A 26,329-nucleotide genomic window follows, 5' to 3' on the forward strand; every position below is an offset into this window, starting at 1 on the left:
ACATTCTAAAGCCCAGTGCTAAAGGGGGGCTACAAACACGCATGTCTTTTAGCAATCCATCTGCTATTCTGAAATACTAATGGTGATGGAACCATGGACTGCAGTATAGTCTGACTTGTGAGTGCTGTTTGAACTAGTGTCGTGCACACTCTGTTCTAAAATATACATTTTATATATTTGACCCACTAGCTCCAGACACAATGGGAATGCCCCACAAGCTAAATTGTCTTAAACTAAAGCTTCTGTTGTGTACATCTGACCTAGTTATGTCCTTCATGCTCTTCATATCTAATCTAAACTGGAACATTTCATATACCTGACTGCATATTTTCTGTGCAGTATTACATTGAGTCTTATCATCTTGTGCAAATGTCCTATGTTAAAAATATCACTCTCTACGTCATAGACTTACTTAGTGTCACCAGTTATGAGACACAGTAGTCAGTACCTTTTCCTTACAATATTGTTTGATGCCACTTAAAGGGACAGTCAAGTCCAAAAAAAACTTTCATGATTTAAATAGGGCATGTCATTTTAAACAACTTCCCAATTTACTTTTATTACCAATTTTGCTTTGTTCTCTTGTTATTCTTTGTTGAAAGCTAAACCTAGGAGGTTCATCTGCTAATTTGAATAAGGGCAGTCAGCAAAAGCTTAGATACAAGGTAATTATAGAGGTAAAACGTGTATTATTATAAATGTGTTGGTTATGCAAAACTGAGAAATGGGTAATAAAGGGATTATCTATCTTTTTAAACAGCAAAAATTCTGGTGTTAACTGTCCCTTTAAAGCATCCAGCACATGCATCCTATACCAGCCTTGCTTCCAATGCTCAGCATGGAGGTAAAAGGTTCCATATATAGCAAACATTCAGGTGGATTACGAGTTATACGCGCTGTAGGAAATTTAACGAATGCAACAAAAGTTGCGTTATTTCACCCTCTATAGCGCAGCCATTAAAAGTTTTGAAACAGCCGGTTTGTGCGTGCAATATGGGTTGCTTTGAGCTCCATACCGCACAAAATACAAGCACTGTTTTGACGTGCTCGTGCACGCTTTCTTCATAGACATCAATGGGGAGAGCGGGTTAGAAAAAAACCTAACACCTGCGATCGCGGAATGAAAAGCTTCGTAATGCAGCCCCATTGATGTCTATGGGGGAAAAAAGGTAACGTTTAAACCTAACACCCTAACATAAACCCCACGTCTAAACACCCCTAATTTGCTGCCCCGACATCGCCGAAACCTACATAATGTTATTAAACCCATAATCTGCCACTCCCAATATCGCCGCCACTATACTAAAGTTATTAACCCCTATTCCCTTGCACCCCAGCATCGCCCACACTATAATAAATCTATTAACCCCTATTCCGCCGCTCCTCGACATCACTGCCACTAAATAAACCTATTAACCCCTAAACTGCCAGTCCCCACATTGCAACAACCTAAATTAAACTATTAACCCCTAAACCTAACCGTAACCCTAAACCTAACACCCCCTAACTTTAACATAAGTAGAGCTAAATTAAAGTTACAATTATTAACTAAATAATACCTATTTAAAACTAAATACATACTTACCTGTGAATAAAACCTATGATAGCTACAATATAACTAATAGTTAAATTGTAGCTAGCTTAGGTTTTATTTTTATTTCACAGGTAAGTTTGTATGTATTTTAACTAGGTAGTTAGTAAATAGTTAATAACTATTTACTAACTACCTAGTTAAAATAAATACAAACTTACCTGTGAAATAAAACCTAGGCTGCCTTACACTAAAACCTAACATTACAAAAAAATAAAAAAAACTACCATTAAAAAAATAACAAACAAAATTATCCAAAACAATAAAAATGATTCCTATTCTAATACCCTTTTTTAAAAAAAAAAAAAACCTAATCTATAATAAACCACCAAGGGCCCTTAAAATGGCCTTTTGTAGGGCATTGCCCTAAAGATAACAGCTCTTTTCCTACAAAAGAAAAACAAGCACGCCGTAAAAGTATACAAACCCCCACCCCCCAAACACACAAAATAAAAATTAAGTAAAACCTAATCTACCCATTGCCCTGAAAAGGGCATTTGTATGGGCATTTAAGGGCATTCAGCTCTTTTTCCTGCCCTTAAAAGGGCATTCAACTCTCAATGATGGATCTGAGCCGTCGCAAATTATCTCACTCAGGTGCTAATGACGGCTCAAAGCCGTTGCTAGCACTCTCCCACCTTGAGGGAGATCTCATGTGATGTCACTGCGCAACTTTATTTAAAATGGACAATGTAAAGTATAGGGAAAGGGGGCATGCTGCTAAGAAGCCTGTATCTCAGACATCTAAGCAGCTACAGACCACAAAACCCCACCGCTGGAAAGCCTTTCCAATGGTATAAGCCTTGGATCTGTAAAAAAAAAAAAAAAAAAAGTAAAAAAATGTTTTATGTAAAAACATTAAAAAAAATTTCAGCTTAGCACTCAAAGGGTTAAAAGGGGCCTTTTGTAAGGTATTGCCCTAGAGATATCAGCTCTTTTTCTAAAACAAATACAAAGACCCACTAACATTACAAACCCCACCCCCCCAAACCTACAAAATAAAAAAAATACTATCTAAAAACTTAATCTACCCATTGCCCTGAAAAGTGCATTTGTATGGGCATTCTGCTCTTTTGCTGCCCTTAAAAGGACATTCAGCTCTTTTAAGAGTGACCACCCTAATCTAAAAAAAAGCCCACACAAAAAAAACCTTTAAAAAAAACAACTAACACTAACCCCTCTTTAGGTACTCACAGTTGTTAAAGTGAAGGTCAATTCTGACGAATATGTGCCTGGTTTTTAATAATCCTTTTAAAAACAAGGGCACTTTAATTCATCAAAATTGATATTTCAAGAGTTTTCTTGAAAAACCTACCTTTTAATCCTGAAAGCTGCTCCATCGATTCCCCTGGCCGTCGGAAGCCTCTGCTTACGTCCGAAATAACGAATCAGGCTTCCTCCAATTACGGCGTTCCCCCGGGGGGGATCATGGCCTGAGGGAATGCCTTGATTGGATGAAGCCGGTTCGTCATTTTGGACCCGCGAAGAGGACTTGCGACGGGAGGAGGAAGCGCTGCAGCGACTCTTTGGATTAAAAGGTAAGTTTTTGAAGAAAACGCTTGAAATATCAATTTTTTAATACGATTATTATTAAAAAAGGGGGTACCTTGCATTTCAATCCTCAGTGTGCGGCGGACGATCACATGAAGAGGACCTCCACGTCGGATAGATGGACCTCTGCCTTGGACCTTCGCCTCCACATCGACCACTACCCCTACCGCAGGGATGAAGATGGAGCCGCCTGGATGAAGACCTCTCGCCGCCTGCAAGAACTGTAAGGGGATCTTCGGGGGTTAGTGTTAGGATTTTTTTTAAACTTTTTGGGTGGGGTTTTTTTTTTTAGTTTAGGGTTTGGGCTTTTCTCTAAAGAGCTAAATGCCCTTTTAAAGGCAATGCCCATACAAATGCCCTTTTCAGGGCAATGGGTAAGCTTTGTTTTTGTTAGAGGTAGGGTTTTTTTATTTTGGGGGGTTGGTTGAGTTGTGGGTTTTACTGTTGGGGGGGTCTTTGTGTTTTTTTACAGGTAAAAGAGCTGTTTAAAGGGACAGTCTAGTCAAAATTAAACTTTTATAATTCAGATAAGGCATGCAATTGTAAACAACTTTCCAATTTACTTTTTTCATCAAATTTGCTTTGTTCCCTTGGTGGTATTTTTGAAAAGCTAAACCTAGGTAGCCTCAAAATAATTTCTAAACCGTTAAAAACCGCCTCCTAGCTCAGAGCATTTTGAAAGTTTTTCACAGTTAGACAGTACTAGTTCATGTGTGTCATATAGATAACATTGTGCTCACTCCCGTGGAGTTATTTAGTGGTCTGCACTGGTTTGCTAAACTGCGTGTTTGTCAAAAGCACTGCGATAAGAGGGCAGTCTGCAGAGGCTTAGATACAAGGTAATCACAGAGGTAAAAAGTATGTTAATATAAACGTGTTGGTTATGCAAAACTGGGGAATGGGTAATAAAGGGATTATCTATCTTTTTAAACAATAACAATTCTGGTGTAGACTGTCCCTTAAACTTAGGGCAATGCCCTACAAAAGGCCCTTTTAAGGGCTATTGGTAGTTTATTGTAGGCTAGGTTTTTTTTTATTTTGGGTGGGCTTTTTTATTTTGATAGGGCTATTAGATTAGGTGTAATTCTTTTTTATTTTTGATAATTAAGTTTTGTTATTTTTTTGTATATATATATATATATATACACATTTTTTTATGTTTATTTTAGTTTTCTTTAATTGGTGGTAGTTAGTTTAATAGTCCATGAGCTAGTGACGTTTGGGATATACATTCCTACCAGGAGGGGCAAAGTTTCCCAAACCTCAAATGCCTATAAATACACCTCCCACCACACTCACACCTTAGTTTTACAAACTTTGCCTCCCATGGAGGTGGTGAAGTAAGTTTGTGCTTGATTTCTTCTATGATAAGCACTTCTAAGCATTCTAAAGCCCAATTCCTCTCAGAGTACAGTGTTTGTCAGAGGGACGTGAAGAGAGTATAGCCTGTTAATTTTTATGGTTTCACTCATGGGAAATCTTTTCAAGGGTTCCCTGTTAATTGGTCATAGGGATCGATGATATACTCTTATACCATTACCCTTTGCTGATAGTTTTCAGTACTGGTTTGGCTGTCTGCTATATGTGGATGGGTGTCTTTCTGGTAAGTATGTATCATTGTTTAAGACACTCTTAGCTATGTTTGGCGCTTTATGTATTATATAAGGTTTAAATATATGTATTTACTTATATTTGCCATGAGTTAGGTCTATGTGTATTTCCCTTTGCAGTCTAATAGTTTCAGTATGGAAATTATGTTTTAGGAAGTTATTTTTTTAATATTTTCTTACCTGGGGTTTAGTCTTTTTAACCAATTTCACTTGTTTTTACCTAATTTTTTGGACAAATCTAGGCTCGCGAGGGCACAAAGTGCTGTTATTTATTGCGTAATTTTTTTAGTGAAATTTTTTTTGCAGCGAATTTTCGTCTATAGTGTTGCAAAGTTTTTGGCATCTCCTGCGTCTTTATTGACATTAGGTTATTTGGCGCAAAGTTGTACTTGTTATGACGCAAGTTGCGTCATTTCCGGATGTTGGTTATATTACCCCACTTCCTTTATGCTCCTTGCTCTCTTTATATTCTAGAAGGCTATGCTGTTTTCTTTTCTGCCTATCTAGCATATGCATTTTTTCTTATTCCTATAACCGCTATATGATGAAATTGATATTTTTGTTTAAATGTTATTTTTTCTTTTACATTTTGCAAGATGTCTCAGTCTGAACCTGTCTCAGAAGCTACTGCAGGAACCATGCTGCCTGAACACAGTTCTACCCAAAGCTAAGTGTATCTGTATCAAGCTGAGATTATATCTCCGGCTATATTAAGTAACAGTTGTCATGATAAGCTTTTGCATGAGTATAAAGTTTCTATTATTACAACTACAGTGTCTGTTGTTCCTCAACATCCAATGTACATGATATCCCTGTTGATATGAAAAATGATATTGCTGTTGCAATACAGAAGGCTATGTCTGCTATTCCACCTTCTAATAAAAGTAAAAGGTCTTTAAAACACACTGAAATATCCTCCTCTGAAGAGGATCTATCTGGTTCAGAAAATCCTATTTCAGACATTGAATCGATAAATCTTATCTTTTTAAGATTGAATATATTCTGTCTTTGTTGAAAGAAGTATTGGTTACTTTGGGTATTGAGGAGTCTGGACCTCTTGATAACAAAACCAGTAAACGTTTAAATTCTGTTTTTAAACCTCCTGTGAGAACTTTTCCTGTCCCAGATGCGGTTTCTGATGTGATTGCTAAGGAATGGTCTAAACCTGGTGCTTCTTTTAATCCTTCTTCTAGGTTTAAGAAGTTATATCCTTTACCAGTGGCTATTTTGGAATTTTGGGGGAAAAGTCCCAAAATTAAGGTAAGGTTGATGGGGCTATTTCAACTCTTGCCAAACGTACTACTATTCCTATGGAAGATAGTACTTCTTTTAAGGATTCTTTAGATAGGAGATTGAATCTTATCTGAGGAAAAGCTTATTTATATTCTGGTTATATTCTAAGGCCTGCCATTTCTATGACTGATGTTTGCGGCTGAATCAACTTTTTGGTTGGATAGCTTAGCACAAGACATAGATCCTGATTTGTCTAGCATTGTTTGTTTGCTTCAACATGCTAATCATTTTATTTGTGATGCTATTTTTGATATCATCAATATTGATGTTAAATCTATGTCTTTAGCTATTTAGCTAGAAGAGCTTTATGGCTTAAATCATGAAATACTGACATGGTATCTAAATCTAGATTACTATCTCTATCTTTCCAGGGGTTTTGCCCCAAGATAAAAAAATATCTAAGGGTAAATCTAAAGCTTCTATTCATTTTCATTCCTTTCGTCAGAATAGAGAACAGAAAACCACTCCTTCCCCTAAGAACTCTGGTTCCAATTGGAAGCCATCTTCAAGTTGAAATAAATCCAAGCCTTATAAGAAACCAAAGCCAGCACCCAAGACTGCATGATGGTGCGGCCCTCAATACAGTTCAACTGGTGGGGGGCAGATTGAAATTATTTTCAAAACATTTGGGCAGATTCTGTTCAGAATCAGTGGATTCAGAGCATTGTGTCTCAAGGATATCAAATAGGTTTCAGAATAAGACCTCCTGTGAGAAGATTCTTTCTCTCTCGCGTTCCAACAAATCCTTTGAAAGCTCAGGCTTTTCTGAAGGGTGTTTTAGATATGGAACTTTCAGGGGTGATTATACCTGTTCCGCTTCAGGAACAGGGTCTAGGTTTTTTATTTAATTCTATTCATTGTCCCAAAGAAAGAAAATTCATTCAGACCAGTTCTAGATCTGAAGTTTTTGAATCGTTTTGTAAGGGTCCCAACTTTCAGGATGGTGACTATAAGGACCATTCTGCCTTTTGTTCAGCAAGGTCATTGTCCACAATAGACTTACAGGACGCTTATCTTCACATTCCCGATTCATCCAGATCACTATCGGTTTCTGAGATTCTCTTTTCTAGACAAGCATTACCAAATTTGTCGCTCTTCCATTTGGCTAGCGACAGCTCCAAGAATCTTTTCGAAGGTTCTTGGTGCCCTTCTATCTGTAATCAGAGACAGGGTATTGTGGGGTTTCCTTATTTGGACGATATCTTGGTACTGGCTCAATCTTTTCATTTAGCGGAATCTCACACGAATCAACTAGTGTTGTTTCGTCAAAGACATGGTTTGGAGGATCAATTTACCAAAGAGGTTTTTTTATTCCTCAGACAAGGGTCACCTTTTTAGGTTCCAGATAGATTCAGTGTCCATTAATCTATCTTTAACAAGAGGACAAAGGACATTGGTTTCAGCCTGTTGAAACCCTCAGTCTCGATCATTCCCTTCAGTGGCTATGTGAACGGAAGTTTTAGGTTTTATGACTGCAGCATCGGACCGCAATCCCCTTTGCTCGTTTTCATATGAGACCTCTGTAGTTAATCATGGTGCAGGGATTATACTCCGATATCACAATTGATATTCTTAAATCCAGCATTCTACTCTCTCTGACTTGGTGGTTAGACCATCATCGTATTATTCAAGGGTTCTCTCTTGTGATTCTCCTTTTCTGATTTTCTATCAGGATAAACTGTTTTTCGGACTTCGTTTAATTTTCTTCCTAAGGTTGTGAATTCTAACAACATTAGTAGGGAAATTGTTGTTCCTTCCTTGTGTCCGAATCCTAAGAATTCACTTGAGAAATCGTTACACTCTTTGGATGTGGTAAGAGCTTTGAAATACTATGTTGAGGCTACTAAAGATTTCAGGAAGACTTCTAGTCTATTTGTTGTCTTTTCTGGTTATAAGTAAGGTCAGAAAGCCTCTGTTATTTCTTTGGCATCTTGGGTAAAGCTATTAATTCTCAAGGCTTTCTTAGTGGCGGGGGCAGTCTCCGCCTCAGAGAATTACGGCTCATTCTACTAGATCAGTTGCCACTTCTTGGGCTTTTAAGAATGATGCTTCAGTTGATCAAATTTGCAAAGGCAGCAACTTGGTCTTCTTTGCATACATTTACTAAATTTTACCAATTCTATGTATTTGCTTCTCCTGAAGCAGTCTTTGGTAGAAAAGTTCTTCAGGCAGCTATCTCAGTTTGATTCTTCTGTTTAAATTTTAAGTTTTTTTCTTGAAATTTATAAAAAAAAAATATTTTTTGGATTTAATTTCTCAGCGGAAATAACCGTTTTTATTTTATCCCTCCCTTTCTAGTGACTCTTCTGTGGACATCCACTTCTTGGGTATTTTATCCCATACGTCACTAGCTCATGGACTCTTGCCATTTACATGAAAGAAAACATAATTTATGTAAGAACTTACCTGATAAATTAATTTCTTTTCATAATGAAAAGAGTCCATGAGGCCCACCCTGTTTTTGGGTGTTTATATTTTTTTTTTTTTTTTTTTTGTATAAAAGCACAATATTATTTCCAGTTTTTTTTTTTTTTATGCTTTTTTTACCTCCTTTTTACACCTCACTACTTGGCTATACGTTAAACTAAGGTGTGAGTGTGGTGGGAGGTGTATTTATAGGCATTTGAGGTTTGGGAAACTTTGCCCCTCTTGGTAGGAATGTATATCCCATACGTCACTAGCTAATGGACTCTTGCCATTATGAAAGAAATTAATTTATCAGGTAAGTTCTTACATAAATTATGTTGTTTTTTTAATTTGACAGGTAATATTTATTGTAATTTTAATATAAAGTTAGGGGGGGGGGGGCGTTAGGTTTAGGGGTTACTAGTTTAGTTTATTGCGATGTGGGGGGCTTTTGGTTTAGGGGTTGATTAATTTAGTATATTTTTGTCGTGGGGGATTCCGATTTAGGGTTTAATAGTTTAATATATTTCGTTGTGGGGGGCTTTGCGGTTTAGGGGTTAATAGGTTTATTATAGTGGCGGCGGTGTTGGGGAGCGGCAGAATAGGGGTTTAATATCTTTATTATAGTGTGGGCGATGTTGGGGTGCGTGGGAATAGGGGTTAATCAATTTAGTTTAGTGGCGGCAATGTTGGGGAGCGGCGGTATAGGGGTTAATAAATTTTATTATTGGCGGCGATGTCGGGAGCGTCAGATTAGGAGTTAATAACTTTAATATTGAGTTTGCGATGCGGGAGGGCCTCGGTTTAGGGGTTAAAAGGTAGTTTATGGGTGTTTGGTGTACTTTGTAACACTTTATGAGTTTTATGTAACAGTTTTGTAGCTTAAAACTCATAACTACTGCTCTCAGATGGCGGAACGGATCTTGTCGTTATTAGCTATAACGCAAGCTTTTTAGCCTCACTGCAAAACTCGTAATGGCTGCGCTATGGAAGTCCCATGAAAAAAACGTCTTTTTACGAGTGCGGGACTGACGTTGCGTTACAGGCTAAAAGGCTTGCGGTACAGCTATACCGGACAAGACTTGTAATGGCTGTAGTGCTGTTTTTTAAACGCTGAAATTACCATTTTTTCAGAGTTAAAACACGAACGCACAACTCGTAATCTACCTGATTGTTTGTTATCCTTTGTGCTTTGGCTAATGGGTGCTATAAACCACACAGTGATACTTCTGTACACAGTACTGTTGTTGCTTTGCAGAACATTTTTGTAGGAAAAGCTGCTATTTTATATAACTGCTATATTTGATTACGCACTAAGAAATCTCTATTTCTCACATTTATCATATATTCTTTTTACAATGGAAGACATTTAATGTATTGAATTTAAACTTTACTCATGCATACATATTATTCAGTGGGGCTTTTAAATCCAATGCACCTCCTAAAGTTAGAATTCTAAAAAGATTACAACAAAGAGCCCAGTATATTTTTTTTAAACTTTTAAACAGAACATGCTATATAATATCTGGGTTAGTTCTCCAATGAGTCCTGACCTATTACCCCCCAGAAACATGATCATTTATATTTCTTCTGCATGCTTTATAGATCTATGTTAGCATTAGCTACCTTTAGGTTTCTGGAGTGACAAATCGGGGGGTCCAATATTAAACTCCAGTAGTGACGTTTCGGTATAAAAATGCTATACCTGCAATGTTACTTTTTGTAGTTCTCACATACTCAGATACTGGCTTTATTTACACATCCTACACAAAAAGAATGCAGGTTTACAGTTACGTATTTGTGCATCTCTGATTAGAGTGCGTGCGCTTGTGGGTCTGTGGTGTCTGCATATGTAAGCACACTCCTTGTGAAACATCCTCTCCAGCGCCTGTCAGTTTTGATATGTGGGAATAATTTTGTGCGTTCTTCTGCACGGCCAGGCGTTCGATAGCTGTATAGATAATGCAATAAGGGGACCAGTGGTTTGTGAACAATAAAGCCACTGGGACACCCAAGGTAATCCATCAGCTATGCTTTACAGCTGAGTGAGGCTTCAGCTACGGAATAATGGTACCTGAATTCTGCATGGCCATTTACACCACCTATCAAACCATCCTTCACTTCAGGTAGAACAAATAAATGGGCTTTCTTTAATCACATTCTTGAAGAAGATGTGTTTAGAGAAATGCCCCTGATACATATTAAGTTGTGTTAGTGATGCCTCACTCTATACTTTTCCTGGAATCCATTCATTTTTGCCATTAACCATTTCATGACTGATATTTAAGACAGGTTAGACTATTAAGTACCTAGATGTTACATTTGTTTTGAAGGGAATGGCAGCCTATATTCTTTTGGTCATTTTTAAATAAGCTGGTTTGGATTGTGGAGCACTACACAAATATAAATGTCACAAAGCACTCTATGTAGAAAATGACCTTCTAGCCTGTATCACTACCTGGTCAATATGAGATCTGTTTACCACTTGATCATAATTCGTTACATTTAATGCTTGCAGGGGTTTACATATTCAAGTTGTGAAATTTCCTAAAGAAAGAATTCATTTTTTCCCTTTTATAAAAGTTTATATTGATTTAGCAGTGTTATGAGTAATGCACAATATTTTCATACTGACTCATAATCACAAGATTATAGGGATACGAAACCCCCCCAAAAAATATTTAGTGATTCAGACAGAGCATAACCATTTTTTTAAAAAAGTTTCCAATTTACTTCTTTTTGCAAAATGTGTTTAATTCCTATGATTATTCTGTGTTGAAGAGATACCTAGGTAGGCATCTGAAGCACTATATGGTAGGGAGTAGTGCTGCCATCATGTGCTCTTTGCAAATGGATAACATTCCTAAGCATACGTCCCATGCTTTTCAACAAAAGATATTAAGAGAACTAAAAATAATTGATAATCTAAGTAAATTATAAAGTTTTTTTTTTAAACCACATGCTCAACCTGAATCATAAAAGAAATTTTTGGGTTTCATATCCCTTTAAAAAAATCCTGAATCTTATATGCCATTGTAATTTAAATAATAATAAGGAAACCCATTTACTTTCTGAAGAAATCCTTCCTGGAATGGGAGAAATTAAAGCGCATTGTAGTTTTACATCCCATAAAACAAGCTGTGCTCTTTTTAAAGGGCTATAACTGTGGCTATATTTTCATCAGAGTTCCACAGCCACATTCATTTACTTTTGGGAAATAAGAACCTGGCCACCTGGAGGAGGCAAAGACACCCCAGCCCAAAGGCTTAAATACTCCTCCCACTTCCCTCATCCCCCAGTCATTCTTTGCCTTTCGTCCCAGGAGGTGTGTTAGAGAAGTGTCAGAATTTGTTTTGTCTCTTATGGAGGGCAATGCGACAGGAGTTTTAAGTAGCCCTATAAGCTCTCTCACTGAGGGCCTGGGTGAAAGAAGTTAGAGTCCGGAGATGCAGGAGAGTTCTTCCTCTGCAACATCCATCCCGACTCATATTAACAGCTCCTACAGCAATCGGCGTTGACAAGTTTTGCAGACTGCATTCTTCTCTCAAGTCCATCTCAGGAGCGATGCTACGACCTGTCACACTTGAAGGGCCGTGTTCACTGTTCCACAGTGTAGATTCTGGTAAGATCATTTAATTTTTTATTATATAATGTTAACACAGAAGACAGGGTCACAGTGTGGCGCCTTTTTATCTTTATAGAATCAAGGGTTAATATCTCCTTAGGCGGATTATTGAAGAGGGAGGAAATAATAACCTTCTGTGTTTATTTGATTTTTATGCTGCTTTATGTGTGAGATGTTTATGGGCTCTTAGGCTGTTATGGAATACACAGGTTTCTTTTTCACTTTGAGAGCCATGCAGCTTACAAGCTTGGCGCGCTTTCTTCTCGTAGCAGGGACGGTCCTGCATTGTGCACTATGTGATTCATTCCCTCCTCTCGTGGACTATCAGAGAGGAGTTATACATCTCTGTATTGTTTGGGTCATAGGAGGTGGGGAGTGCCCCAGCCATTGGGTATAGAGGTGCCCTTATTTTATTTAAAAAAAAGAGATGTTTTATCTCTCTAGTTCTCCGGTTATTGCAATAGTGATGGAGGATTCGGTTTCTTTAGAGGGCACTCTCTCTATTCCTAAAGAGCAATTCCTATAGGGGGAGGAGGCCTTAGTTCCCCCCTCTTAATTATGTTCCATATGCCTTGATAAAGGGATAATATCAAGCATATTTGATATCATGGAGCCGGTCCACCTCTGAGGAGGTGCGTACCCTACATTGTTATCTCTATACACATGCAGTTTTCCCGTAGCATTGGTGATCCTCCATCTGGAGGGGGGGCTTTTTTTTCTCCAGAAGTTACTGCGTAGTTCAGACGGCAGTGTCTGCAGCCTTAATGCTTTTCCTCACCCTATTAAGCGCAAGCAAAAGGGGTTACATATTGCACTCCTTCCAGAGTACATCAAATAATTTTTGGATTTAACTAATAGGGTTATCCGTGGATGAAGTTCTTCTGCGAACTTTCTGGGTCAGAGTCTGCTGCCTCTCAACCTCCCAGCTGCGGAGGAACCAGACTTTAGTTTTAGAAATTTGCGCTTCTTCTAAAGAAGTTTTTTTGGCGAGTTCAGGGGTTCCAGAGGTCATATTGCCTGATGAACCTTTTGATTCCTAAATTGAGTAGAGTTTGAGGACAGGGTGGTGCCTTCCTTCCCTGCTCTGTTGTCCCGGGTATTCCACCTTGGAACTGTACAGTTCCCTGCGGGTGCGACTGTCCCTGAGTGTTGTGCCTTTCGTTACAGAATTGCGCGCCTTCACGGTCTGCTCTTCGAATGGCGCGCCTCATTAGACATGTGGGAAAGATGTAATCTCTTGATTGTCCATGTATTGAGATCTTTTCCAGTTTTTTTGGAAGAACGGGGTTCCATTTGGCTGTTTCCTGCGGTAGGCCTGTTTCTTTTTGGGCGTTTAACCTACGGGTTGCCTTGTATTTTATTTTCATCGATAGACACGTGCACCGCTCAGCTTGGCTGATCCAGTAGAGGCATTGAGGTGCTCATGTTATCCTCTGTGTTCAACTAAGCATTCTAGAGACGCGGTGGGTCTGTGAGGTAGGAAGGATTGTCTCAGTCCCTTATAGCCCCCCCTTCAATTTGGATGACTGGGTCAGTGGAGTTCCTGTGCGACCTCTCTCTCTCTCTGGGGTTGTCAGGACCCTAGAGCTCCTCCCCTGTAGTGGAGGTTTTGGGGGCTTGCGCTCTCTTGCCGCCGAGTTGGGCGGTTTGGCCCCGGAAATTGTTCCTTCTTGATTTAGTTCTCAGCAGCTAGTAGTTTATTGGGTAGTTCAGCTGCCTTGCAGTGGATGGGTTACAGAACGTGATCAGCTGCAGCTATTGCACATTGACTGTGTACTGGCTAGCTGTTTTTTATGAGACCCTTTGGTCTTCCTCTGTTGTCTCCATGTGAGTTTAGTCTCCTTTTAAGGGGGCCTGGGTTCCCCTCCGGGATAGGGCCAGTTCCCTGTTAGGGGTACTGGGCGTAGTTCTTCTTGGGCTCTGCTCGGAGCTGGGGATCTGTGCATACTTTTCTGTCTTGATCCTCTGATTGTATGGAGGTGATGCTGAGACCAGCCTTTGCTCGAGTGTTTATTAACACAAAACACAGGTTCCCCAAGGGTTACGATTTCATTACCCATTGCATAGGGACTGAGACCTGGTTCCTGTGAGCTTAAGAGGAGAGTTTTACCGGACAACTCTAAGGTTCCGGTCTGCCCAGCCTGCATCCACATCTTAGTGGCTTCACAAAACGTGAGTGTAGCAGAGTTTGAATTATCTTTCCTGACATATCACACAGAATTATGCTATGTGGCGCCTTCTCTATCTTCTTATAGCTATTGCACATTGGATGTGTGGTAGCAAGCTATTTCCTTAGGGGATTCCTTCCAATTCATCTGCGTTGGAGATTGATCTCTCCTTTAGCCTGTGTCTTTGTGTCTTGTGGGCAGGTGCTCTGCCTTTTTGGCCTCATCCCTTTTCTTAGGGTGGGGGGCTTATTCTCCTTCTTATAGAGGTGTGGTCTTTTTTCTAGGGATTCTTTTGGATTTAGGAGGTTGGAACTGAGAGTTATACCCTTCAGAGAGGGGTATTTTTCTGCTGGTTGTTATGTTCCATCTGGAGTCTTGCTGGCTCCGTGTTGAGACTATGGTGGGCCTTTAGTTAGATTCCTTTGGGTCTACAGCCTTGTCGTCTGTTTCTAAGGAGTCGGGTTGGCACCCGTGCTCTGTTGGGATGGCTGTGGCCATTTTCCACTCATTTTTGAGCTGGTGTTGGGGTTTTCTGTTCTCCTGTTTCAGACCTGCCGATGCTTGGGCTGGCCCGGCTGGGAGTGGGTTCTGAGATGCGTTGTCCCTGGGCTTGTAAGCAGAAGGTCCAGGGTTACCATACACCTTCGGGTTCTGGGTGTAACCTCTCTCTTGGGGGTGCAGTTGAGGTTATGTGCTTCCCCTTTTTGGAGCCCTGTGTGTAGGTCTGGCGGCTTCGATTGCCTAGATTGTGCGCTCTGTCTGGGAGTTTTCTTTTGCAATCTGTTCTCTTGCTGGCCACTTTTTACTTCTCAGCAAGTATTCTTCTGTGCCATCCTGATGATGGCTGTGTGTTCTTGACTCAGGGTTTTTCGTCCGTGTCTGTTACACGTCTTCAGTTGTCTTTCGGTGCTTTGCATGATGTTGAGAGAAGGGTTTCTCTGCTTAGATGCCCGGTCCTAAACCTCTGGTTTCTGCTTAGTCTGGGCGTAGCCCCCCTTGTCTGTCAGGATCCATTTGGATCTTTGTGAGCTGGGCTCACTTTTGGGGGTTTTCCTTTTATTGATTTTGTGGTGACCTTTCGGTTTCCCTTCGGTTCTTCCTTGCCCTACCCTTGTGGAGTTTAGTCTGGTGTTCCCATCTTTGGTGAGGAGTGAGCGGTGAGGGACCAACTGTTGGGCGACAGTGTCTCCTGGAGGACTGTTGGCTCAGTTGAATGGTCTCTAGCTAGGCTTCTGGACTATCTGCTGGTTAGTGTCCTTAGGACCTTTCCTTTTTTAAAGTTTTCTCGGCTTCGGATGAAGCAGGGTTTTTGTTGGGTAGTGGTTTCAGGCTTGGTGCTCTCACAATGGGCCGCCTATTGTACCCTCCCGTTTTGGCATTCAGTGTCCTCTTTAGCTTGGTATGGTTTTCCCAAAAGTAATGAATGCAGCTGTGCACTCTTTCCCATTAGGAAGAAAAACATAAATTATGCTTACCTGATAATTTCATTTTCTTCTGTGGGAAAGAGTCCACAGCCCCCCACTTGTTTTTTTATGTGGGGCATCTTAGTTGTATTCTTCTGTTACCTTTTCACCCTGACATTTCTTCTACTGTTCCTTGTTCCTCGGCAGAATGACTGGGGGATGAGAAAAGTGGGGGAGGTATTTAAGCCTTTGGCTGGGGTGTCTTTGCCTCCTCCTGGTGGCCAGGTTTTATTTCCCAAAAGTAATGAATGCGGCTGTGGACTCTTTCCCATGGAAGAAAATGAAATTATCAGGTAAGCATGATTTATGTTATTATGCTAGCCATATATTTTCAGACTAGATTGCTCTTGAATTAGACTAGTATCCTTCTGGTGACAAGCCTTGACATTAGATGCCAATGTTTCATTTGAGTTTCACAAATTGTTTATGCAAATATATTTTCCATGCACATTGTTTTGTGCTTGGAATTAATAAACAAAATATACGCACTTTTTATAAAGACCTTCTCAGTCGTGGTCAAAGTATCCGTGCATTTAAGTTGTGATAAACTATTAAACAGATTAAACACAACCTGATTTGACTTTCCGTAACAATATTCTGGGCTTTAGAGTAATATCAGTTTGTAAGTATAAAAAATACGGAATAACTAATCCTAAAATAAGTACAGGGAAGCAAGCGGAAAGCCGTGTAGAGCCCATATGTTTGAGCAAGGAACAGTGGCAGTGTTTTGTTTTTTAGATTATGTAATGAAAAGTAACTGATTTCAGGGTTGATTGAGAAGCTGAATTGGGTGTCACTAGGAAAGAAGAGAGATAATTCATGTAATATATTTATCATGGTGCAATGCTTTTCTTTCTGTCCCTCAGGAATCCGATTGACGACCTTTGCTTATTATAAACATAAATCACACTACAGTTAAGATGGTTTGTGATTTTCAGATGATTTCTGTAGATTACGAAGGACAAACATGAAAATCCAAAACACATAAATTGCAAAGACTTTTTTTTTTTGTATCCGTTTATAATTATCCTTTTTTTCTTCTCACTTTTATCTGTTTACTTCTTTAGATGGTTTACAAAGCAAAATGGTCCATTTTCATCCTAATTCAAAGGTGTGCCATGGTCAAACACGAGAATCTTGGTGATATATGCAGTGATCATTAGGTGCAGTTTCTAAAGAAGCTTATCCTTCAAGCATGTCTGCTCTCTGGAATATTCAGGAGTTTGCAGTATAATATTTTGTCTAATGGGTCCTTTTGTGATTTTATTATCTTTTTTATTTATAAGGCAGATTGTGCAGCTCTATTTGGGTGGTTGCAATAAACCATGATGATACAGTGAAGGCAAACTGGGAGAGAAAGTAGTTCTGGGTCCTGCACCCTAGAGAGCTTTTCCTTTTAATCTCACTTTGTCTTCTCCAGTTAGTGTTCTATACAGTGTTCTGTTTGCACCAGTGACTTAATGGGACAGAGAACCCAGATGTTCTATCTTCCATTTAAAGCGGAATGCTCAGAATATTTCACATCTTTTTCTCTTCTAATGTCGCCAGATGATCGGAAGTCAGCGCAATATAAACTACGATTTTGTTAAACAAAGCAACCCGGCAGATATATATAGATTTCATTTTTAATAATAGTGTGGATAATGAATTCATCTTTCTAAACATGAGGATAGATAATGCATTCAAGGCCAACGTGTCTGTGCTGCAGGATACCTAAATGGTTGCTATAACTTCAAATAACTTAAAGGGACATAAAACCCAAAATGTTTCATATGCTTATTAAATTATATTAAAGATGAAAGCAAACAATGAGATGTAGGTGTTCAACAGGCACATTTTCTTGTCTAATTGTTGTATTTGACAAGCATTGTTTGTTTTCTTGTTTAATGTAATTTGTTAAACCTTAACAATTTTGTATACACAAATATTATAGCATATGTTATACACGCACATCTGCTAGATCAACATAGACGTGTGACCTTTCCAAGGACCCACAGGCATGGAGAGGGTTAAAAAGGCTGAGGTGTTCATCGGCACAGCTGTGGCTGAACCGACAACGTACCACAGCCAAAACCTCTGAGAATGTGGGAAAAATTAACTGGGGTGCACTTAACGAGAATCCATGCTATATATAAGTGTACAGTTATTATCCTGGCAACACAGCTGCAAGGCAAGCCTGGCTGCCGCTCAAGTACTCTTTAATAATGGCCACCGGTGGCTCTCCGGGGTCTAGCCCTGACAGGCACATTCCATGACTCCTTGAATGCAGCCTTTTTTCCCCCTCTTGCAGGCATTTCCAATTTCTTTTATCCTCTCACATGTCCTTGATTAAAACAATAGTGATTCCCATCTCTGTCTCCATGGCAGGAAAAGCAGCCAGATCTTTGAGGCACATTAACCCATTTTTTTCTGATGGGAGCCTAAGAAGGGTGAATTGAGGTAACGATACTGCACTACTCCTCAGTGTATGGGAGTGTGAGAGTTATGCAAGCAGAGTACAAGTAACACCTCCTCCCTTCCTCTTCTCGCCAGCTGTTTACATGCAATGTATATTTTAGTCTTACTTATATTACAAAAAAAGTAATGATCCATATAAAGTTATACAAATCATAGTCCACTGTTACTTAAAGGGATACTAAACCCAAATTGTTTCTTTCATTATTCAGATAGAACGAAGAAAAAATGATAATAGGAGTAAATAAGAAAAATGCATGCTCTCTTGCTTTGCTATCTTTATTTGAAAATCAAGAATGTAAGCTTAGGAGCCGGCCCAATTTTTGTTCAGCACCTGGGTAGCACTTGCTGATTGGTGGCTACATTTAGCCACCAATAAGCAAGCATAACCCAGGTACTGAACCAAAAATGGGCTGACTCCTAAGCTTTACATTCCTGCTTTTTAAAATGAATATAGCATAAATTGATCATATTAGCAAATTAGAAAGTTGCTTAAAATTGCATGCTCGATCTGAATCGTACAAGAAAAAATTGGGGTTTAGTGTCCCTTTAACTGCAGATGCTGTCACACTCTTAATGGATCTTGCAGGTCTCACCTTTCCATGCTATTCTACTAAACTGTTACTTCAGACCTAAATGTTACCTTGCTTGTTTTTTTAAAATGTACACAGATATTAAAGTGGTTGTTTATCTTATTAAACCTTCCTGATTTTCCTGCGTTTCCCTTCACATCCTTTAGGATCAGGAGTGGGTGCAAATGCTAAAAATGTTATTCCCACCCAGGAATTTCACTCCTTATATCTATATGTACCTGCTTGATTCACTGTTTTGATGCTAAGTCGATATCTATACTATAATTGCGTTTGTAATGTCCGTCGGCAGTTGCGCACACATTATCAAAGGAATGTTGGCAGTGCGAGGCAGCCAACAGAATGTTGTCTGCGTATGCAGCCAAGAGAATTCACCTGGATGCAGCAAAGTGGATTCCGAAAATGGCAGGGAGGTGAAAGATTCCACTGCATAAGCTGTATCCCGGTGGATTCCGAAAATGACAGGGTGGTGAAAGAATCCACCGAGTGTTTCGGAATCCACCAGGATGCAGCGAAGGCAAATGGAGCATTACAAAGAAAAAACGCTGCCCGCAATAAGTATGAAAAAAAAACACCTAACCGCATGTACGAAGTATTAAGAACAAAATAAACTAACCTCCCTCATAAAGTATTAAGAGAAAAAAAATCTGCAAACCCCAACATGGCAAACTACCTAATCCAACTATTAACCCCTAAACAGCCAATCCCCCACAACGCATTAAACCTAATTTACGCATTATCTCCTACACCGGTAACCCCCACAAAACAAAAAACTAATTTGATGACAAAGCCCCCTAATCTAACACCCCCTTAAATTAACCCCTTAATTACAATAAAAATAAACCACATTACAATAAAACATACAAAAAAACTTACTTTAGATTAATCTAATAACAAAAAATAAGAAAAAGGCTAACATTACAAAAAATAATAAACACATTATGCAAAATAAAATCCTTATGAAAATAAAAAAGCTCCCCAAAATAAAAGCACCCCCAATCTAATGCTAAACTATCAAAAGCCCTTAAAAGGGCTTTTTGTGGGGCATTGCCCTAAGTTTAACAGCTCTTTTACATTAAAAATAAATTAAGTCCCCCCTAAAAGTAAAAAAACCCCCACCCACCAAACCCCCCCCTAAACAAAAAAAAACTAACACTAAAAAAAACCTAAACTGAAAGTGGCATTTGTATGGGCATTGCCCTTAAAATGACATTTAGCTCTTTTTTTTTTTTACTGCCCTTAAAAGGGCATTTAGCTCTTTTGCCAAGTGCCCAAAAAATTAAAAAAAAACAAAACACTAAAGCCCCAAATAGGTACTCACGGTTTCAGAAGTCCGACAGAGAATGTCTTCTTCCAGGCGGGTCCATCATCTTCATCCACAGAGAAGGCGGGGCAGATCGGAGGTCTGGAGCGGTCTTTCTAGATGTGGCGATCCTTGGCGGCAGTCATCAGCGGCAGTGGCGCTCCTCGGTGAAAGCGTGGAGGTTCCTCTTCATGCGATTGTCCACCGCACACTGAAGAAAGAATTTAAGGTACCCCATATTTATTGGGGTACCTTGAATTCCTATTGGCTGAAATGTTCTAAATTGGCCAATAGGATGAGAGATACTGAAATCTTATTGGCTGATTTGAACAGCCAATAGAATTTCAGTAGCTCTCATTCTGTTGGCTGTTTTATAAAATTCAGCAGCCAATAAAATGAGAGCTACTGAAATCTTATTGGTTGATTTGAACAGCCAATAGGATTTTAGTAGCTCTAATCCTATTGGCTGTTTTGAAAAATTCAGCCAATAGGAATGCAAGGTACCTTAAATTAATTGCTGTACCTTGCATTCTTTCTTCAGTATACCATGGACAATCGGATGAAGAGGAGCCTCCATGTCGCCGAGCACCTCCGCTCCGCACCACCTTTGCTGTGGATGAAGATGATGGACCCATCTGTAAGAAGACCTTCTCCTCCGGACTTCTGAAACCGTGAGTACCTATTTGGGGCTTTAGTGTTAGGTTTATTTTTTTTAAAAAAAATGGGTTTCTTTTATTTTTTTAACTTAGGTTTTTTTTTGGGGCACTTTGAAAAAGAGCTAAATGCCCTTTTAAAGGCAGTGAAAAAGAGCTAAATGTTTCTTAGTGTTAGGTTTTTTTGGGGGGGGGGGATTTGGTGGGTGGGGGGTTTTACTGTTAGGGAGGACTTTGTTTATTTTTAATGTAAAATAGCTGTTTAACTTAGGGCAATGCCCTACAAAAAGCCTTTTTAAGGGCTATTGGTAGTTTAGCATTAGATTAGGGGGTGTTTTTATTTGGGGGGGCTTTTTTATTTTCATAGGGATTAGGTGTAATTTTTTCATTTTGGATAATGTGTTTTTTTTTCTGTAGTTCTATTTTTTTATTTTTTTATTTACAACACATAGACTGCCCTCTGGGGCAGCTAGTTCTTAAATAATGTAATACTGCACTAATATTATATTGATTGGACTTTGGTCATTTTAGTCTTTGATGTCGCTCCAACTCTCTGGAACAAAAATAGCTCGACAAGCCCATGTGCACATCTGTTATAAGTGGATTTACAGTCCCCAATATACGCTTTATTGGAGTAACATTGTAAGTAGCCAGCTTTGTATAAATCCTGTCTAACTTTATTGTGTCATTAAGACGTTCTGAAAAATTCCTTCTGAAACTCAGTGAGGTGCTAGGAGTTGTCAAAGGTGTCCCTTTCTATTAGCACTGTCTGGTCGTGCTATGATTACACCACAGTAGTAGTGTCAGCTACAATTAAATCCTAAGTATCTTTTCGCTGTGTTTCTAAATCAATTTCACTGATAAGAAATTTGTCCCACACAAGTCTCCACTTTTGATTGTTCTGTGGGGGTTTTTTAACAACTCACTAGAAAGGATATTAATATTTCCTGCTCTGAACATATACCATCAACACAGTTTTGCCCGTGATATAGTCATTGAAATGGACATAATACTCATATGCCAAGTCACTTGGAAGTGATGCAGCATAACTGTAAAAAGCTGACAGGAAAATATCAGTGTAAGAAAAGAAGATATTTTACCTCAGAATTTCCACAGCTCGCCAGAGTAAGTTATATTTCAGTTACTGCCCAGCTGCAGGTAAAAGAAAAAGAAATGAACAGCAGCCAGTCCGCTTCAGCGGTGCTGAGGTCATGAACTGTGATCTCATAGTAAACGTCCTTAAACTGAATAGGGGAATAAGATGAGTGTGCATGAGGCACACTCCCTTGCAAGTCCAGGGACAGGCATACTGATTTCCTGCTTAAAGTTCTTTACAATGGGGTGTGAATACTTTGGATATCTTTTTTTACATAGAGATGTTCAGCTGATATTTTCTAGTCTGCTTTTTACAGCTATGCTGCATCACTTTCAAGTGTTTCAACATGTGGGTATCATGGCCCTTTAATAGTTTTTAGATTGGATACCTTCATTAACATAATGAGAAGCCGCAAGTGAAGTGCATTTGAACACACAGGTTTTTTTTGGGAGCGCTTTGAAACGATAAGGATGTTTTATAGTAGCTGTAAAATAAACAGATGTATTAAAAATGCCACGGCTTCTTTACACATCTTTTTTTTCTTCAGGATGTAGAGCAAGTATACATCCCTACCGTAACAAGAAGAAAAAAGTCAGTAGTTTAGTAGAAGCAGTGAACACCATTTCAGACTAATGGAGGGCTTTATTTATTTAACACCCATTAAATAGTTCCTGTCCCTTTATCAAGCTGGAAAAATGTGTTTGTTTTTTTATTAATGATTTAATATGCAAATCCAGTGCACTGAGCTTGTGTTTGCTCTCTCTACTGATAATTCCTTTTCTGATGACTCAGCCGGTTTGGCGCAGGAGTGTACCAGCCAACATCAGAGTAGGTTCCAAATGGGTTACTTGGCTCTGTTAGTTTGTTCAGTTCAAGGGATGGAATCCGTCCCATGGCTTGTTGTAGAACCTGCCAAAGCTTTTGCGCAGAATCCTTCTGTGTTATTTTTGTTTTGTTTTTCTTTACGCCATCCAATTCATACAAAGCTTTGATCAAGCCAAATAAAATGTTTTATTTTCTGCATCAATCTCTGCTCAACTGTTTAGTCATGAGAATTGAAGGTTTGACAAAAGAAAAAATGGCCTCAGCACTTTGTTACTTTTTGTCTTACAAAATAATTTTAATAGGCACCAGTGATCTGAGCGATGACATGCGAGATGTGGCCTGGGAAGAAGGGCAAATAATCATTGTGCCATACTTGATTTGAACCTCCAAAACAGATTGCCTTTATTTCTAAGATAATGATGGTTACAGCTTTAAACTGCCCCCCCCCCCCACCTTTCTGAGTAGCCTTTAAAAATGTCACTCCAAACTGTTTCAGACACCAAATAGATCACTGTTCTCAGGCCTCCCCAACAGGCCAGGTTTTCAGAATTACCATGGATGATCAGCTGATTTTCTCTTGTTAAGTGTATCCAGTCCACGGATCATCCATTACTTATGGGATATATTCTCCTTCCCAACAGGAAGCTGCAAGAGTCCACCCACAGCAAAGCTGCTATATAGCTCCTCCCCTAACTGCCATTACCAGTCATTCTCTTGCAAGTCTCAACATAGATAGGAGGTCGTGAGAGTCTGTGGTTTTTTATACTTAGTTTATTTCTTCAATCAAAAGTTTGTTATTTTTAAATGGCACCGGAGTGTGCTGTTTATCTCAGGCAGTATTTGGAAGAAGAATCTGCCTGCGTTTTTTCTATGATCTTAGCAGACGTAACTAAGATCCAGTTGCTGTTCTCACACATTCTGAGGAGTAAGGTACTTCAGAGGGGGAATGGCGTGCAGGTTTTCCTGCAAATAAGGTATGTGCAGTAAAATATTTTTCTAAGGAATGGAATTGACTAAGAAAATACTGCTGATACCGAAGTAATGTAAGTACAGCCTTTAAATGCAGTGAAAGCGACTGGTACCAGGCTGATTGATAGAGATATATGCTAAGGTATGTGCAGTAATATATTTTTCTAAGGAATGGAATTGACTAAGAAAATACTGCTGATACCGAAGTAATGTAAGTAAAGCCTTAAATGCAGTGATAGCGACTGGATCAGGCTTATTAATAGACATACATACTCTTATAAGAATGTGTTTTAAAACGTTTGCTGGCATGTTTAATCGTTTTTTAACATATGTTTGGTGATAAAACTTATTGGGGCCTAATTTTTCCACATGGCTGGCTTAAATTTTGCATAGAAACAGCTGTGGCAGTTTTGTTGTGTCTGTTTAAAAAAAAATGTGGTTTTTTTTTATTTTATTTTTTTTTTTTATCTGTTTTTTGCATTAAGGGGTTAATCATCCATTTGCAAGTGGGTGCAATGCTCTGTTAACTTATTACATGTACTGTAAAAATTTCGTTTGATTTACTGCCTTTTTTCACTGTTTTTCAAATTTTGACAAAATTTGTTTCTCTTAAAGGCACAGTAACGTTTGTTATATTTGCTTGTTAACTTGATTTAAAGTGTTTTCCAAGCTTACTAGTCTCTTTATTAGTTCTAACATGTCTAACATAGAGGAGGCTCTGTGTTTATTATGTTTAAAGCCATGGTGGAACCCCATTTTAGAATGTGTACCAGATGTACTGATTTCATGTTAAACAATAAAGATCATTTTTTGTATTTAAAAACATTATCACCAGAGGATTCTGTCGAGGGGGAAGTTATGCCGACTAACTCTCCCCACGTGTCAGACCCTTTGACTCCCGCTTTAGGGACTCACGCTCAAATGGCGCCAAGTACATCAAGGGCACCCATAGCGTTTATTTTACCAGAGGATTCTGTCGAGGGGGAAGTTATGCCGACTAACTCTCCCCACGTGTCAGACCCTTTGACTCCCGCTCCAGGGACTCACGCTCAAATGGCGCCAAGTATATCAATGGCGCCCATAGCGTTTATTTTACAAGACATGGCAAAGGTTGTGTATAATACACTGGCAGCAGTATTAGTCAGACTACCTGAAATTAAAGGAAAGCAAAACAGCTCTGGGGGTAGATACAGAGCATACAGACGCTTTAAGAACCATGTCTGATACTACCTCACAATATGCTTAGTCTGTGGGTGATATTTGTGACTCAGGGAAGATGATTTAACCTGATTCTGATATTTCTACATTTAAAATTTATGCTTGAGAACCTCCACTTGTTGCTCAGGGAGGCTTTAGCTGCTCTGAATGAATGTGTTCAATCGCAGTGCCAGAGAAATTGTGTAGACTGGATAAATAATATGCAGTGCCGGTGTGTACTTATGTTTTTCCAATACCTAAAGAGGTTTACTAAAATTTTTCATAAGGAATGGGATAGACCAGGTGTGCCGTTCTCTTCCCCTCCTATTTTTTAGAAGAATGTTTTCTAATAGTTGCCACCACACGGGACTTATGGCAGACAGTTCCTAAGGTGGAGAGAAGAGTTTCTACTCTAGCTAAGCGTACCACTACCTATGGCGAGGACTGTTGTGCTTTTTTAGATCCAATGGATAAAAAATGTTTATTCAACAAGGTTTTATCCTGCAGCCCCTTGCACGCATTGCTCCTGTCACTGCTGCTGCGGCGTTCTGGTTTGAGTCTCTTGATGAGGCTTTACAGGCTCCATTGGATGAATATATTTGACAAGCTTAGAGCACTTAAGCTAGCCAATTCCTTTGTTTTCTGATGCCTTTGTTCCTTTGACTAGACTAACGGCTAAGAATTCTGTTTTTTACTATACTGGCGCGCAGAGCGCTATGGCTTATATCATGGTCAGCTGTCGTGACTTTAATAAATAAGCTACTTAACTTCCCTTCAAGGGGCAGACCCTATTCAGGCCTAGTTTGAAGGAGATTATTACTTATATCACTGGAAGAAAAGATCATGCCCTTCCTCAGGACAGGTCCAAATCAAGGGACAAAAAAGGCCTAATTTTCGTGCCTTTCGAAAATTCAAGGCAGGTGTGGCATCAACTTCCTCTAAGGCAAAATAAGAGGGAACTTTTGCTCAGTCCAAGGCGGTCTGGAGACAACCGGACCTGGAACAAAGATAAGCAGGTCAAGGAGCCTGCTGCTGCCTCTAAAACAGCATGAGGAACGGACCCCTATCTGGTAACGGATCCTATAGGGGGCAGACTTCATTCTTCGCCCAGGCGTGGGCAAGAGATGCCCAGGATCCCTGGGCATTGGAAATTATACCCCAGAGATATCTTCTGGATTTCAAAGCTTTCCCCCCCCAAAAAAGGGGAGTTTTTGCCTTTCACATTTATCTGCAAACCAGATAAAGAAAGAGACATTCTTGCATTGTGTACGTGACCCATTCAGTTCCAATAGAGGAACAGGGACACAGTTTTCCTCAAATCGGTTTGTGGTTCCCAAGGAAAGGAAACCTTCAGACCTATTTTGGATCTAAAAGATCTTAAACAAATTCTTTAGAATTCTATCATTTAAGATGGAAACTATTCGTACCATCTTAACTATGATCCAGGAGAGTCAATAGAGGACTACAATGGATTTGAAGGATGCTTATCCTCACATTACGATGCATAAAGATCACCATCGGTTTTTCAGGTTTGC

The 26,329-nt window shown here is 39.3% G+C and overlaps 1 protein-coding gene and 1 long non-coding RNA gene across 2 annotated transcripts in view; one reads left to right on the top strand and one right to left on the bottom strand.

The window, feature by feature from the left end:
* The window catches only part of LOC128644796 (uncharacterized), a 33,071-nt gene extending 11,194 nt beyond the window's left edge, over nucleotides 1-21,877 (bottom strand). Inside the window, exon 1 of the long non-coding RNA XR_008400049.1 lies at nucleotides 21,808-21,877. This is a non-coding gene — a long non-coding RNA (uncharacterized LOC128644796). The remainder of the gene's footprint in view (nucleotides 1-21,807) is intronic.
* CEP128 (centrosomal protein 128) overlaps nucleotides 1-26,329 on the top strand; it is a 667,652-nt gene that overhangs the window by 362,215 nt on the left and 279,108 nt on the right. The window lies entirely within an intron of this gene.

The sequence above is a fragment of the Bombina bombina genome, chromosome 1 (genome assembly GCF_027579735.1).
Source record: "Bombina bombina isolate aBomBom1 chromosome 1, aBomBom1.pri, whole genome shotgun sequence".
NCBI lineage: Eukaryota > Metazoa > Chordata > Amphibia > Anura > Bombinatoridae > Bombina > Bombina bombina.